Raw genomic sequence first — 17,350 nt, forward strand, 5'->3', positions numbered from 1 at the left:
AAGCATGTTACAAATGATGCCACATAAAAAGGACTGTAAAAATACTATAAACAATCATAATATTAATGAATTGGATCATTTAGAAGAAACAGATTAATTCCTAGAAACACATAGCATACTGTTGGAATCATGAAGAAACAAAATCTGAGCAGACCAATAACAAGTAAGATTAAATCAATAATCAAAACTCTTCCCCAAAAGAAAAGCCAAGCACCAAATAGCTCACTGGAGAATTCTACCAAATATTTGTGGAAAAATTAACACTAATTCCCCCGAAACTCTTCCAAACAACTGAATAGGAGGGAACACTTCAAGTTCATTCTATGAAGTCAGCATTACCCTGATACCAAAGCCAGACAAGTATAAAGACAAGTACTTTATAAGAAAAGTATAGAACAATATCCCTGTTCAACAAAATACTAGCAAACTGAATTCAACAGCACATTAAGAGCATTATATACCATGACCAAATAGGATTTATACCTTAAATGCAAGGATGGTTCAACATACAAAAATCAATCAAAGTAATGCATTAATAAAATGAAGGACAAGAACAATGGGATATCTCAATTGATGCAGAAAAAAACATTTGACAAGCTTTAACACCTTTTCATGATTAAAAAAATACATAACAAACTAGGAATAGAAAGAAATTGCTGCAATATAACAAAGGCCACTTATTTTTTTTTTCTTTCTAATGTTTGTTATTTCTTTTATTTATTTATTTATTTATTTATTTTACAAATAGTTTATTGTCAAATTAGTTTCCACATAACACTCAGTGCTCATCCCCACAAGTGTCCTCCTCCATGCCCATCCTCCCCTCCCCCCCACATCCATCAGTCCTCAGTTTTTGTCAGCAAAGGCCACTTATTAAAAGCCTACAGCAAACATCATACTCAGTGGTGAAAAACTGAAAGCTTTTCCTCTAAGATCAGGAACAAAGCAAGCATGCTCATTCTCACCACATCTGTTCAACATAGTATTGGAAGTCTTAGCCAGAGCAATTAGTCAAGAAAAAGAAATAAAAGGCATCCAAATTGGAAAGAAGGAAGTAAAATTATCTCTGTTCCCAGGAGATATATATATTCCTATATGTAGAAACTCTAAAACATTCCACACACACCCCCCAAAAAAGTTAAAATAAACAAATTCAGCAAAGCTGCAGAATACAAACCAACACAGTTTGGTTACAAATGCAACCAAATCAGTTGCATTTCTATATACTAACAATGAGCAATCCCAAAAGAAATTTTTAAAAAATTCCTTCAATAGCACCAAAAAGGACAAAATATTTAGTAATAAACTTAACCAAGGAGGTGAAAGATTGTACACTGTAAACTACAAAACACTGCTGAAGAAATTAAAGATGGCATAAAAAAATGAAGACACATCCCATGTTCATTAATTAGAAAATGTAATATTCTTAAGATGTTCATATTACTCAAAGCAATCTATAAATTCAGGGTAATCCCCACCAAAATACCAGCAGCATTTTTTGGAGAAACAGAAAAATACATCTAAAATTCGTTTGAAATCTCAAGAGACCATGAATCACCTAACAATTTTGAAAAAGGAAAACAAAGTTGGAATCACAGACAAAGTTGAAATCACACTTCCTGATTTCAAAATATATTACAAAGCTACAGTAATCAAAACAATGTAATGCTAACATAAAGGCAGACCCATAAATCAATTAATGATGATCCCAGAAATTGATGCTCATATATATGGTCAAATGATCTTAGGGTGCCAAGACCAGTCATGTGGGGAAAGGACAGTCTGTTCAACAAATGTTGGTGGGAAAACTGAATATCCACATGCAAAAAACTAAAGTTGAACCCGTCACTTACAAATACAAAAATTAACTCAAAATGAATTAAAGATCTAAATATAAGATCTAAAACTATTAAAATCCTAGAAGGAAACATTAGGGAAATTCATGATATTAGATTTGGCAGTGATTTCTTAAATATGACACCAAAAGAAGAGGCAACAAAAGGAAAAGCTGATGGGATGATCTCCAAGTTTAAAACTTTTGTGCATCAAAGGACATAATCAATAGAGTGAAGAGACAACCTAAAGAATGGAAGAAAATATTTGTAAATCATATTATCTGTTAAGGTTGTAGTTTCCAGAATGTATAAAGAACTCCTGTAATTCAACATGAAAAAAATCAAGGGGTACCTGGGTGGCTCAGTCAACTGAGTGTCCAACTTTGATTTTGGCTCAGGTCATGATCTCACGGTTCATGGTTTTGAGCCCCATGGTGGACTGTGTGCTGGCACTGCAGGGCCTGCTTGGGATTCTCTCTCCTTCTCTCTGTCTCTCCCCTGCTTGCACACTCTATCTCAAAAATAAATAAATAAGCTTAAAAATTTTAAAAAGAAAATTAAAAAGTCAAATAACCCAAGTAAAAAATGGGCAAAGCACTTAAGCAGGTATTTCTCCGAAAATGAAGCACAATGGCCAACAAGCATATAAAAAGATGTTTAACATCATCAATTAGCAGAGAAATGCAAATCAAAATCAAAGTGAGATATCACCTCACAGTCATTACAATAATGATTCAATAAAAGAAAAAAGAACCCAGAAAATAACAAGTTATTGGTGAGGATATGGGATAAAGAATCCCTACAACCCACCACCTCAAAGACAAATAATCCAATTAAAAAATAGGCAGAAGGCATGAATAGACATTTCTCCAAATAAGACACACAGATGGCCAACAGACACATGAAAAGATGGTCAACATCACTCATTATCAGTGTAATGCAAATCAAAACCACAATGAGATATCACCTCACACCTGTCAAAATTGTTAATAGAAAATTTAAGTGCTGGCAAGATATGGAAAAAAAGGAACCCTCATGAACAGATGGGAATGCAAAATTGGTACAGCCGTTCTTCAAAAAATTAAAAAGAGAATTACCACATGATCTGGTAAATACTGGGTATTTATCCAAAGAATATGAAAACACTAATTCCAATATATATATACATATATATATACACACACACCTATATATATATATTATTATTATACACAATATATAGAATTATTATACTATTATACACAATATATAGAATAGTATTCAGCCATAAAAAAAGAAGAAAATTTTGTCATTTGCAACAGCTAGCGAGTATAATGCTAAGCAAAATAAGTCAGAGAAAGAAAAATACCATATGATTTCACTCATATGTGGAACTTGAAAAGAAAAACAAAGAAAAAAAGAGACAAACCAAAAAAACAAAAGACTCTTAACTACAGAGAACAAACTGATGGTTATCAGAGGGGAGGTTGGTGGGGGGATGGGCTAAATAGGTGAAGAGGATTAAGAGTACATTTATCATGATGAGCACTGAATAATGTATAGAATTGATGAATCACTATATTGTACACATGAAACTAACATTAATACCATATGTTAACTATTGGAATTAAAATTTTTTTAAAAATTTAAAAAAATAGTGTAATGGCAAAAAGACAGACAATAATAAGGATGTGAAGAAACTGGAACCCTCACGTATTGCTAGTGGGAATGTAACATGACAGAGCCACTTCAGAAAAGAGTCTGAAAGTTCTCTAAAATGCTGAGCTAAAAGTTACATGACTCAGCAATTCCACTCCTTGGGTGTCTACCCAAGAGAAATAAAATATTCACACAAAAACTTCTATACAAATGCTTGTAGCAACATCGTTTATAATATCTAAAAGTGCAAATAACCCAAAAGTCCACCAAAAGATGACTGTATAAATAAAATGTGGTATATCCATACGATGAAGTATTATTCAGCTATAAAAATGAATGAAATACTGATACATCATACATAATGTATGAACCCTGAAAACATGTTATGTGATGGAAGCCAGTCACAAAAGACCACATGTATAACCTCATTTAGACAAATCTGTAGAGACAAAAGTAAATCAGTGGCTGCTTATGTTGGGGCAAGGGAGAATGGGGAATGACTATTAAGGGGTACAAGGTTTCTTTTTGGGACTATGAACATGTTCTAAAATTAGATTATGATAATGGCTGCAGAACCCTGTAAATATACAAAAATCACTGTTAGAATCACTGTTAGAATGTTCGTTAAACAGATGGACATTGTTATACAAATTCTCAGTAAAGTTAAAAATCAGTATTTCCATATACCTGCAATAGTTAGAAAATTAAATTTTAAGAGAAGATACATGTACAATAATATGGACACATATCAAGAACCTAGGAGTAAATCTAACAGTATTTGCAAGACCTCTTGAAAATGATCAAACTTTGTTACAAGAGACCTAAAAAGAATTGTCATGATCATTGGCTAAAATCTCCTATTGAAAGGATGGACTTCCAGTTTCTGGTTTGGTGTGCAGAGAGTTTAGAAGCCATCATCCCTATCTTCACGCAAAAAAAATGCTGAACAAGCTGAAAATCAATAACTGTTCTTAGATCCACAGAGAACGGAGGTCATACAGTAAACTGATGCCCTAAAAAATGGAGAAATGGATACAGAACCATTTCCTACCGAAGGATCCCAGGAGCAAAAGTCTACAGCTGGAGCCAGTACTGGTAGAACACTTAAACTAGGACTGACTAACTGCTGGAAGCCCTGCATAGACAAGCTTGAGATCTAAGAACTCTGGAGGGGGCAGTCTTCGGATCACCAAAGCTTTAAGGAGTTTTACCTCCAGAAGCCCATCAGCTCTCACTATTAAGACTAGAGAAGGGTCCCCTTTGTGCTTCTGGCAGTGGGGAAGGGGAAAAAGTAACCATTCTGGAAAATGTCCTGAGTCCTCTGTTCTTCTTAACATGGACTGCCCTCAAGAGAAACTATTTTACAAGAGCCTAATGGCTTGAGTTTTGCCAAAGCCTAATAGACTTGGGGAAAGGCAAGTAGCCAACACCAGTCCCTCTACCTTTCCTGTCTCACTTACAGTGTTAGGGAGCTATGATGTACTTGTGAAGCCCAGGACACAGACCCACTAAAAGGCTGAGACCTAATCATAAGATTACAAAGTGTTTCCCTCTTCTCCACACCTTACCACTACATCAACAGAACTCCTAATAAGGGGATTACAGCTAAAAGACTGCAAGCTTCAGATGCTCCTGAAGGAGTCTCTGGGGAAACCCAAAATCAATGGGGAGGCAAAAACAAGAACACTAGAAGAAATTTTAGCCTCTGACACCACAGCTACAGCAAGCAGTAAATACAGCCTAACTCCTGGCCAGATAAACAAAACACCTCATACTAAGCCCCATCAGTTCCTTTTACACAATGCATCATGTCTGGCTTTCAACAAAAGATTCCAAGCCATGCTAAAAGGCAAAAAAACACAGTCTGAAAAGACAAAGAAAACATCAGAACCAGACTCAGATATGACAGAGATTTTGATATTATCAGACTAGACATTTAAAATAATGATGATTAATATGCTGAAGGCTTTAATGGAAAAAAAGGACAACATGTAAGAACAGATGGGTAATGTAAACAGAGAGATGGAAACTCTCAGATAGAATCAAAAGGAAATGCAAGAAATCAAAACCACACTAACTGAAAGGAAGAATGCCTTTGATGGGTTCATCAGGAGACTGGACATGACCATGCAAAAAATCAGTGAGCATGAAAATAGTTGACAAAAAGTTTCTAAACTAAAAGGAAAAAGTAAAAAGAATGAAAAAAAAAAAAAAGCCCCCTACAATAGCCAAGAATGGTGGGGGCAATTACAAAGTTCTTTATAGAACTTGGCAAACCAATTCTAAAATATATAGAAAAATACAAAGTTCTAAGAGCCAAGATCTCTTAAAGTAGAAAAGCTTGCCTTATCAGAATTTAAGACATTGCAAAGAAATTTTAGTGTAGACAGAGTGCATACAGAGCCCATTAACACATATAAGACAACGGTAGCCCTACAGAAGAATCAATGACCTTTTGATAAGTTATTCTGGAACTCTAAAATGCCCATATGAAATACAAATGAAACTTAACTCCTCTATCAAACCACACACAAAAATCACTTCCAGGTGGACTATGAAATGTCAAACTTGAAACAATGAAGATTTTAGATTATCTTCATTATACTTCATAAAAGAAAAGTATCTTTTAACTGCAGGATGAAGATTTTATTTTAAAATAAGGCATACAAACCCCTACCACAAAGGCAAAGATTGATAAATTTGACATTATGGAAAAGAATTTGTTCATCAAAAGATGCTGTCAAGGCAGTGAAGAGGTAAGCACAGAATATGAGAAGCTATTTGTAAACTATGTAACTGACAAAGGGCTATACATGTGATACAGACATCAGTAGTGAGATAGAAAGATCACCAGTGCACAGAAGATTATGAAAAGTTAAAGAATGGAATACACACTAAACAAATAAACAGTGGGTAACTGATGATGGGAAATATGAAGGCCATGCCGGAATAACTCACTGGCTTACAGCCAGTCTGCCTAACAACTGCAGAGAGACAGTTATCCCACGTGAATGCAAATTCAGATGTAAACAGCACTTCAAGGAATTGGCTTAGTTCTTGGAAACAACATCTGAAGGCTAAGGTGGAGAGCCTGAAATTCCCTCCCATTGAATCAGCCTCCATGAAGACTACAGAAAGTTCCTCTGACATGGACACCAGAGAAGTTTTCGTCCTTTGCCCCAGGCAATGAGATAGGCCTTTCACAAGGAAGGTAGATAGGACAAGGTAGCCTTTTATAACTGAAAACCAGTTTATTCTCTGGGAAAGACTCCAGCGCGGTATGTGTGATACATTAATGATTCTTGCTAACTGAAATATGAGAGAAAGGCTGGTTATGGTTCCTTTAGTTATGCCAAGGTAATTTGTAAAGAAACCAGTGGAACCAGTTGTTTCGTGTTTTAATCCAATCAAATAAACGAACTGTCATGCATTTGCAACATTCTCATCTCTTCCTAAAAGTTGGGGGAAATAAATACTCTGAGAAAAGTTTCCGACTTTTGGATGCAAGGGACAAACATGGGCTTCCTGTCAGGGATTTAGACCATTAGAAGACAGAATTCTAGAACAGTAAAGGAACAGAGAAATGTCAATTGAGGCACTGGGGCTTAGAAGGGGCTTCCCATAGATTAGGATGCAATGAGTATTCAGTGAATAGTAGTGATAATGATAGCAGTGAGGGTGGTGGTTATGATGGTGCCAATGGTCCTGTGGATGGAGGTGGTGTGGTGGCTAGTGGTAGTAGAACTGATAATGGTGGTGGTTAACAGTGCTGGTGGAGGAGGCAATGTTGATGACAAAGATGTAGAGTGGGGCAGGTTAGGAGAGTAGAGGCCAGTGAGGGCAGGTGGTTGGTGATGGTGGTGGTAGCAGCATTGATGGTGATGCAAAGTCCTTGATCCTCCATGGAAAGAATGCAGCTGGACTCTGGGCTATGACAGCTGGGACAAAGAGGCCCAGAGAGACCTATATACCCTGCCAGAGCCAGGAACTGAGCATAGGGTGGAAAGTTTGGTTCCATGTAAAGGCTCAAGTTGTACACTGCAAAGTTAATTAATCTGACCAAGTCTTAAAAGAACATGAAAATCGGTATAATGTGCAGTGTCCTCAGGATTATTATGAAAACCCTCTAGGCAAGAGTGGATAAGCAAGAGAGGTTTTCCAACACTTACCCACCTTCCTCCCTCATCCAATCCACCCCACATCCTGCAGATGCTCCCTCCTCAGTCCTTCCCTCTGTCTCACTTCAGGCTCCATCACTGCTCCCATTGGTATCCGGCTCTCTGTGGCATCCCATGGTCCAATGCCTTCCAATCTGCAGTTTTTCACAGCTGGAAACCCAACTCTGTCAGTCGGGAGACTTATAGAAAGATCTAGATAGAGAGGGAAAGGAACTCTTTGCACTGATGTCATAAGGCACTTGCCTGGGGAAGAAACATGAATACCTCGTGACTCCTCTGTGTCCCACCATGAGTCACAGACCTCATAGCCCAAAGGGTTAGGGAGGAGCCACGAAGAGATTCTACGGTCTGACTGGGCCCTGTCCCACAAGGCCATTACCCCTTTGGGCAAGTATACCTTGTGCTAACTCAAATCAGCCTCCATGCATAGTTCCCAGGAACCTAGCTCAGCCCTCCTAGGCCACACAGAGCCAGCCTCTCTCACATGAGCCTCTCTCCCGTGAGCACGCCACTGTAGTTGAAAGGAGCAGCATGAGTTTGGTCCCAGAACTTGGTGGCTGGCAGATGTGACAACATTCCCATCACCAGGAAGTGGGACTGCCAGGTTGTTCTGCAGGCCTAGCACAGAGAGGTCATGTCAGCTCTGGGAGGGCTGGGAATCCTGGGTGGGCAGGATATTTGCACCATCGCTAAGGTCTAGCCATACCTCTCCAGAAGTCTAACTGAACCACCCGTCTGGGCACCTGTTTCACTTTCTCAGAGAAGATCTCTCACACGTTCTCTCTTCTGGGATATATCAATAAACTAGTCAGCAACAGGCATCTGGGGTTTCATGGCTTACCAAGGCTCTCCCATCACTCTGCCTCCTAGGCTGAGCTGCCCATGTCCCATGTCCCAGGACCCTGTGACCCTGCCCCATCTGTGCTTAAGGAAGTCTGACATGAGTTTCTGTTCAAAGATTTGAGATGGGGCAAAGTTAGGTAATAAAACTTTTTAAAAAATGTTAAGCATAAATGTAACATAAAGCAAAAGCAAATTTCCTCGAATTTAGATAGAGCAGAAGACTGAGAATTCTCATGCTTGCTAGGGACCCTTAGGAGCATGCTTCCAGATGCCCAGGGTTCACTAAACGGGTGCTCCCCATGGAAGAGTGTGAGAGCATTGTTAGGTGCTCCCCATGGAAGAATGTGAGACTGTTGTTAGACATCATCACATTGAACCCGGATTATCAGCCCCACTATAGCCACTCTGCTAGGGAAGACATCTGGGGTGGCCATGGGATTTGCCCAAGATCCCAAAGCTATCAGGAAGCAAGAGTGTATGGCTCCCAGTACAGCCTCCTTCCAGCAGAGCAGGTCTCAGGGCTACACATGGTCAGGTCCCACATCTGGCTTGTGAGCTGGCACATCCGCTCTTCTGGCATCACCTCTCCAGGCCACGGATGTGCCATGGCAGAGCCAAGGGTATGCAGAAGGCCTCAAGTTCCTCACCTCCATATCCATCCCAATCCACCCCAACGGAGATAACCACATGACAGTGGAGGTTTTCTCAGTATTTTATAAGGTATGAATCCAAATGCCTTTAGAAAACATGGCTATTTTGTGGACCTCTGAGATCAAAGGAAGAAATGAGTACCTGCTATGTGAAGTCAGCTTCATGACAAGTGTTCCAGTTTCCCCTACCCAGAATGCTGCCCCCAGACATTCTAGCACTGACACGGGTAGGGGTCATTTCATTTTTTGTCCTCAGAGCATTGCATAGTTTTCAGTGGAATAAATTACTCACTGTAATTAATTTCTCCTTTACTTTTAACAAGTGAGACTACAGCGATTTTAAGCAGAAAATACTTATTCCTGCCTCTCCATGAAACCTCCAACAGGCCCCATGGCTTTCCGACCACTCTTGAAAAACAGAAAGCTTATAGTCTCAAGAATCTTGTAATTAATACGACCAATCTAGTGACGTAATCAAATTCTTCTCTTTACATCAGCTTCTCCTGCACGGCCAGACAGTGCTTGTGGAATGGATTCTCTGACCCTAAAACAGATGTTTTACGCTGTACTGCTTGTCTCACAGCAGCTGAGGTGTAAAACAAGGACAAAAGGAAGTTCGTAACTTCCGGAATGTGTGGTCCTGTAGTGTATCTCTAAACTTTGCATAGACTGCTCTCTCTGGCTTGAAAACTCCTCCAAATCTCCTTCCCCCGACCAACTCTATTCCTCCTCAAAACTTAGCTTCTGGGAAGCTCTCCTGGCACCTCCATGCTGGATTTGGGCCCATCTTTCCTGCTGCCCTCTCTTGGAGCTTGACCACACTGTTCTTGTGGTTCTTATCGTCCCCTGAGATCCACCATCACATTCTGCAGTGCTGTTTGGGCACGGGAGGAACGTAATGGTCCTTTATAAATGGGCATGAGAATTTACCAGTGAGGCTGGCATTATCTGCAGTAAGTGAGAAAGGGGAGGGGCAAGGAATGCAAGTGGAAAATGGGAAAGGCAGGGTGGGAGAGAAACGGACAGTGGAGATCCAGAAACAGAACAGTTTTGTGGAGGACAGAAAGTGAAGGGCAAGTTCCCCAGATCCAAAGCCTTCCCATAAAAGGGTGTAAAGTGGCTGGGAGTGAGCTGCTTCCTGGGCCTCCTACTGACCAGCAGGAGGAAAGAAGAGGGAGTAGGGTTGGAGGGCTGTCCAGTTCCTCTTTTTCTCTGCTCCTCACTCTCCCTCTTGTGTACTGTAGCCCCAGCCTTTGTGGAGTTGGCCTGTAGGCACATGGGAGTAAAACTATCTCCAAAGAAACTCTATCAAATGCTTTCTTCCTTGCTATTCCCTCATATTCTTAAAATGGAACACTCCTTGGACATTTTCTTTATGAACTCTGCATGTGGTGGTCTTAGACTTGCTAGGAATCTATCTAGCATATTGGTGATTTGCCCAAGAATGAAACAAGAAGAGCCCTATTTTGACAGTGATCACACTAGTTTTAGAAAAATGGCAAAAGGAAATAAAAATTACAGCATTAAGCATGGAAGAGGGGGGCCACCAGTGGAGCTTGAAGAAAATGAGATGGAGCTATCCTGATAGGCAAAGCAGACCAGAGGAAGTGGCCATGGAAACAGGTACCTAGGAGGTGAGAACCACTGCTCTTGGGGGACCTGGGAAGACTGGGGTCAGAAGGTATAGGTACAGAGGGCAAGAGATGGTAGGGAGAAGAAATCAGGGTTAGTCCTAGGTCTGTCTAGAAAGAGTTATGTCCGAGAGTACATCCACCATATGATTGCCTCTCTGTCCTGTATAGACAACAACAGGCCAAGATGGTATCTACCCAGGCTGAACCAGAGGGTACCCTCTGAAAGAAATTAGACAGGATCTCTGGTAAGGCTGGGACTCCTAGGTCCCGTGCTGGTATCACAAGAAAAGGCTTTCTCATTTATTGGGCGGCAGGGGGCGGGAAAGTGGATGGTGTCCCAACCATGGCCCTTAATGGCATTCTGCTAGTCAACAAGCCTAAGGCTCCCACTTAGAGGGGAGGGTTGTTCAAGAAACAGATCCACATGATGGTACAGAAGACCAGCACCAACCACCTATGTTAAACAACAAATCCTTCATTTACAGATATTAATGGATAGCCATGATTTCGAGATCTTTGAGTAAAACAGCTCAAAAAGAAACCAAGATAAAAAGAACAATATATTCAGGAGAAACAGAGATAGTTTAGAGAGTAGGAAATAACTTAAAAATATCTACTTAGTATTCTCAGTGAGATTCTAGGAGGTTTTTCTTCCATAGACAAAGAAGAAAAAAAGTAACTGGAAAACAGAAAATAGAAATTTTTCTTTGGAAATTAATAAATGTAACTGTCAAACTAAAAAAATGCAAATATATGAAAGAAATACCTAAGAATAGGGATTCTCAAATGTGATCTCCAACTATCAACATTAGCATCACATGGGAACATTTTTAAGTTTGTTTATTTTTGAGAGAAAGAGTGAGAGCATGAATAGGGAAGGGGTAGAAAGAGAGAGGGAGAATCCAAGCAGGCAGCAAGAGCCTGATGCAGGGCTTGAACTCATGAAACGTGAGATCATGACCTGAGCTGAAATCAAGAGACAGAAGCTTAACTAACTGAGCCACCCAAGTGCTCTGCCTGGGAACTTTTTAAAATAAATATTTCTGGGTTCCAGCCTGAACTTACTAAATCTTAAACTGAGGCAGAGGGGCAGCAATCTGTGTTTTCATAAGCCTTCCAGGAGACTGGGATGCACTTCAAGTTTGAGAACCACTGGCCTAAAACATAGAACAAAAAGACAAAGAAGTAAGAAACATGAGAGAAAACTGTAAGGACCTAGAGAATCAGCTGAGGAAGAGTTATGGAAAGGGAAGACAGAGACTTATGGGGAGTAAATTACCAAAGCATAATTTCAGAAAATGTCCTTCAACTTAAGATACAAATCTTTATAGACTTAAGAATCTGAGTTTTATGCCCTCAGAATTGATGGGAATATTATACCTAATTGATATAAATAATCTATAACTTCTCACAGCACAAAGCAAGCACTTAGTAACTGTTATTACCCTCATCTTATTGTGTGTTTGGCATGTATCCTTCTAGACCTTTCTCTACACCTGTATAAATAAAGTCTTGTTTGTCATTTTTTTCATAAAGTTCATCTTATTGTACATAGTGTTTTGCAACTTAGTTTTTGTATTTAAAAGGCAGCCCCTCTCCCGGCCCCCCTCCCCCCACCANCTTTACCTGTCTCTTGTTGACAGCTTTTTTTTTATAATTATAAATAATGCTGTACTAAGTTTCAGTCCTACCAATAGTGTGTGAAGGTACCAATTTCCCTTATCAACACTTGGTATTATGAGATTAATTCTTGATAAACATTAGTAAAAATAAAAGGTCCTTTTTACTACATTTCACTACGTCTCTCTGACTTCAGCCTCTGTGTTGACTGTATATATGTTCTCTTCTGTAAGTTTCCTGTTCATATCCTTGGACATTTTGGTTATTATTAGCTTACTGGAAGGCTGGTGATTTTGGTAAGTTATTCTGTAGTAGGCCTCTTTCCTTTGTTTTTTGGTTGTTTTTGCTTTCTTATTAAGTCTAAGTTTGTCTACAAGTTTTATGAATTCTGATTGTCACTGTCATTTATTAATTCTGAAGGTACATTGTCTTGTATCTTCTAGGTGTATTATGAAATCATCTGTTAATAATTATAATTTCCACCCCCCCCCCAGTATTACTTCCTGTTCATGGGTTACTATCCCATGAGGTCACAATCCAAACTTATGGACCACGTGAGAAGAGAAGAAATGATTAATGAGGGTCATCAAAAGCACTAGCAGCTTTAGACTGCCAAGAACTTCAAGAAGTGGAGCTACCATTGACTGATAAATGGATTAAGAAGATATGGTGTATGTGTGTGTGTGTATATATATATATATATATATATACACACACACATACACACACAATGGAATATTACTTGGTGATCAAAAAGAATGAAATCTTGCCATTTGCAAAATGTGGATGGAACTAGAGTATATTATGCTACGCAAAATAGGTCAGTCAAAGAAAGACAAATATCATATGACGTCACTCATATGTGTAATTTAAGAAACAAAATGGATGAACATAGGGAAAGGGAAGGAAAAAGAAGATAAGAACAGAGAGGGAGGCAAACCATAAAAGACTCTCATATTTTTTAATGTTCTTTATTTATTTCTGAGAAAGAGAGACAGACAGACAGACAGATAGACAGACAGTATGAGCAGGGGAGGGTCAGAGAGAGAGGGAGATACAGAATCCGAAGCAGCCTCCAGGCTCTGAGCTAGCTATCAGCACAGAGCCCAATGTGGGGACTGAACGCACAAACTGTGAGATCATTACCTGAGCCGAAGTCGGACGCTTAACCGACTGAGCCACCCAGGTGGCCCAAGAGACTCTTAAATACAGAGAACAAACAGGGTTGCTGGAGGGGAGGGGAGTGATGGGCTAAATGGGCAATGGGCATTAAGGAGGACATGTGTTAGGATGAGCACTGGATGTCATATGTAAGTGATGAATCACTGGGTTCTACTCTTGAAACCAATACTACACTGTAATTAACTAACTTGAATTTAAATAAAAACTTAAAAGAAAAAAGTTACTGTAAAGAAGAAAAAAAAAGAAAAGTTACCTTAAAAAAAAAGTGGAAATGGTCCAGATTATTAAAAAGGCACGTGTACAATGGTTAAAGAAACAAAGCCTGCAATAATAAATATAAGCAACTATTTAGGTAAAAAGAGATATATTTTTATAAGAAAAAAGAAAGATTTTAGAAATAAAAAAATACATCCATTGAGCTTTAAAACCCAAATCCATTAAGCAGCAGAACCACAACTAAAAAACAGGGTCAGTGAATCAAAAGGGAGGTAACAAAAAGTTACCCAGAATGCAGTAGAGAAAGTTAAAATAAGGGAAAAAAAGTAAAAAGAGATTAAGAGACATGGAAGATGGAACAGGGAGAGGCAACATCAGCCCTCAAAAAATACTTTTTTTCTCCCTGTTACTTTAGGGTTTAGTAACATAAGAACAAACTCTTGTCCTACACCCATCACTGGGCACTTTCTCCCCAACAACAGAAAGCTAATCACATGTTTACTATAAGCAAGTACACTTGTTATAAACATATATTTTCCTTAGATCTGCAAAAACAATTTCAAGGCCACCTGCTAGCATCCTGCACCTAGATGAGAAAGTATATTTGTAACGAAAGTACTGTGCACTTTCTAATTCTACTGCTTAAATATATATAAAACAAAATAGACAAAGGAACTGAATTCCTCAAGCAGGAAGGAGTAAGGGAAGGCCATTTGTCATGAAGTCACCGTGGCAGTTGCCAGTGCCTCCCTTTCATGGTAGGTCAGCCAACAGTGTCAACTCTTCAGAATGAAATTCTAGGTGATGTTTGTGCTGGTGAATTAGAGCAGGGAGTTGGTGATGTCTAGGTCATGGGTCATTTCCTTAGTGGCTCATAGCCATAGGCTGCAGCCCAACCCTAGTAGGCGCCCTGCGGTCTCATGTCTGGATCTAGAGGTCAGGTCCATTGGGCCAAAGTTGTTACCACTGCTAAAAGCAACTCCAAGGACTTGAGCTGGATTGTGTACATACATAAATGTAGGTTGGGTGAATACATGAACATATGAGCTAGACAGTAAGCAACACCACAGGAACATAGCTGTGGGAAAGTCTATCATCAGTGAGGTTCATGTAAAAACTCCCTACACATGGCCATCTTCCCCTGAAGATCAACATTAACAATTAAGTCGATCTCTGTGTTTTTTTCAGAAATGTGTGTCTTAGAAAGAAACCTTGTCTTTGGCATACCTTTCTCAAGCCTTTTGAATACTTTTAGATTTTTTCTGCTAGTAGGAACTCTTGGAATAACGATTTCCGTATGTGTATATTTCTCAGTAGGAGAAGGCTTACCTTTATGTGGTTGGTAAAATTATTCTTTGCTCCAAGAAATCATTATATTTAATAAACCCTAAATGCAGAAGAGAGAGTGGAATGGCCCTTCTTTGCTTGGGGGGCTTACATACAATGTAACATAAAAAAATAACACATTTTTCATATTCACATGATTCAATGTTGAAAGAAAACATTACTCCTAACAATTTTTTAAGGTTGGCAATAAATGCTTGAGTGATTTTCAAAAAAGAAGAAAGGAGGGATCTCTGGCAGCCAGGGTACCCCTGGGAAGAAAATGGGGGCAGGAAGCCCAAACAGGTTGTTATTGCCAAAGTATGAGGAAGTGGGTAGAGGGGACAGGAGACGCTGGCCTAACCTACCCAGCAGACTCACAAGAGGATGGGGAGGAGGGCCTACAGACGCCTTGTCAGACAACCAAAGTTCTTCCCCTAGATAACCCAGTAAGGGTCACAACAAGAGGAGTGAGGGTGGCTCCCTGGGGAGGCCCTGGTAGAAGGCTGAGAAGGGAGAGGATGAGTTTGTGTTGGGGATGAGATGGCTATGCGACATGCTGGTGGCAATATCCAGAAAGAGATCTTCAAAAGGCCTAGACCAGTGACCTATGTATGTGGGTGCCTGGCACAGAGCAGTTTTGTGAGCACAGATGGAATCGTTGAAGGGCAAGATGGAGAAAGAAGATGGGATAGGAACCTCAGGAATGGGAGAGAAGTGGAAGCCTGTGTAGAAGGTAACAGGAAGAAAAGGCCCCTTGATAGAAGAGGCTTTCCAGGAGGGTGATATGGTTGGTAGAGTCGGAGAATGAGGACTAAGAAAAGACCACTGAATCTGGCAGGCCTGAGAGTCTTAGGACCTGCAGAGGGACAGCCCCAGAAAGTAAATACACAAAGTACAGAAAGAACACTGGTCCGAGTCTGGGAAGTACTGATACCCCAGGTAAGCCAAGAGATGGACCAGGGGTGGTTGAGTAATTAGCTTTTCCAGGCAGTGTGATGGCCCCAGGCAGGTAAGAGAGTGAACGGAGAGAGAAGGGTCCAGTTCACACAGACAGAGGAGGAAGCCACTAAAGATAAGAAAATCAGGGGCAATGAAGGTCATAAATAGAACAAGGCCTAGGGGATCCAGGGTGGAAGGGGATAGCAGTGTTGGCAAGACAGAGGGTGAGATGAGAAAGCTCCTATGAGAGAGGGGAGGCATGCCCCAAGAGCCCAGGATGCACTTAAGAAAGAGGAGCTGCTGACTAGGGGTGAGTCGGAAGAGGGGTAAAGACAAGAACGAAGAGGATGGGACGGTCAGAGTGAGAGAGAGGACAGTGAAGACAGTCTGTGGGATACCAGGGCACAGCACAAAGTCAACTTGGGACAACAGTTCAGCTTCTGAGAGGGCCCCTTGCCTAGTCAGCTACAGAGAACAGAGGCCTGAGGTTATGTTGGGCTCAGCCCTTCTTTTTCCTGAGCCCCAGAGACTTCAAGGTCTAAAGATGACCACCCCAGCAGTGGTGGCTCTCTTCTGGGAACATTCTCCACACCCCCAGTCCAGGAAGTCCTTCTGTCTGGTATAACCAGCCTGGCCTTGGTTTGTTTCTGAAGGTTTCTTCCCCTCACCCACAGCTTCCAGGGAGGGAGGTGATGCTTCCTCTGCAATTCCTTCTAAAACTGCTGTCCAGGCTTGTAGGGTTCCCAAGCTGTTTTGGAGAATCAAGCTGTGCCATACTTGTCCACTATGAGGATGTAGATGGACCCTTGGCTGGGAGGATTCCCTGTCACAGGATGGCTCAGACAGCTGTGAGAATGGATTGGGGAAGCTACAGGGCAGCCCCATTAGGAAGGGGTCATGACAGTCTGGGAGGAGGGATGGAGGCCTGGACCAGAGGGGTGATGATAGAGGAGAGAGAAGTGGAGAGTGCAGAGACACATTTAGAAGTAGTGGGTATGGGGTGAGGGGAACAGGGGAACCAAGACTGGTTTCATTCCGACAACTGAATGTTGTCATCTGAACAGTAGACTTCCAATTATATCATTTTCCTAAGAGTGGGTGTAGGGTGGGCAGGGCCTCTGGATGGGAGCATGATAAGAGTACTTCTCATGGCTAGTACCTACAGGGACTTCCCTGAAAGGTCCAGGGCCAAAGTCTCTTGAGTGAGCTCTGGGAAGGTAGTGGGAGGTCCAGTCTGGTAGGACCTCCTTAGACCTGAACCCCCAATCTCTCTAGCTGCTAGCTGGGTA

Source organism: Crocuta crocuta, unplaced genomic scaffold (assembly GCF_008692635.1).
Source record: "Crocuta crocuta isolate KB4526 unplaced genomic scaffold, BGI_CrCroc_1.0 scaffold580, whole genome shotgun sequence".
NCBI classification, from domain to species: Eukaryota; Metazoa; Chordata; class Mammalia; order Carnivora; family Hyaenidae; genus Crocuta; species Crocuta crocuta.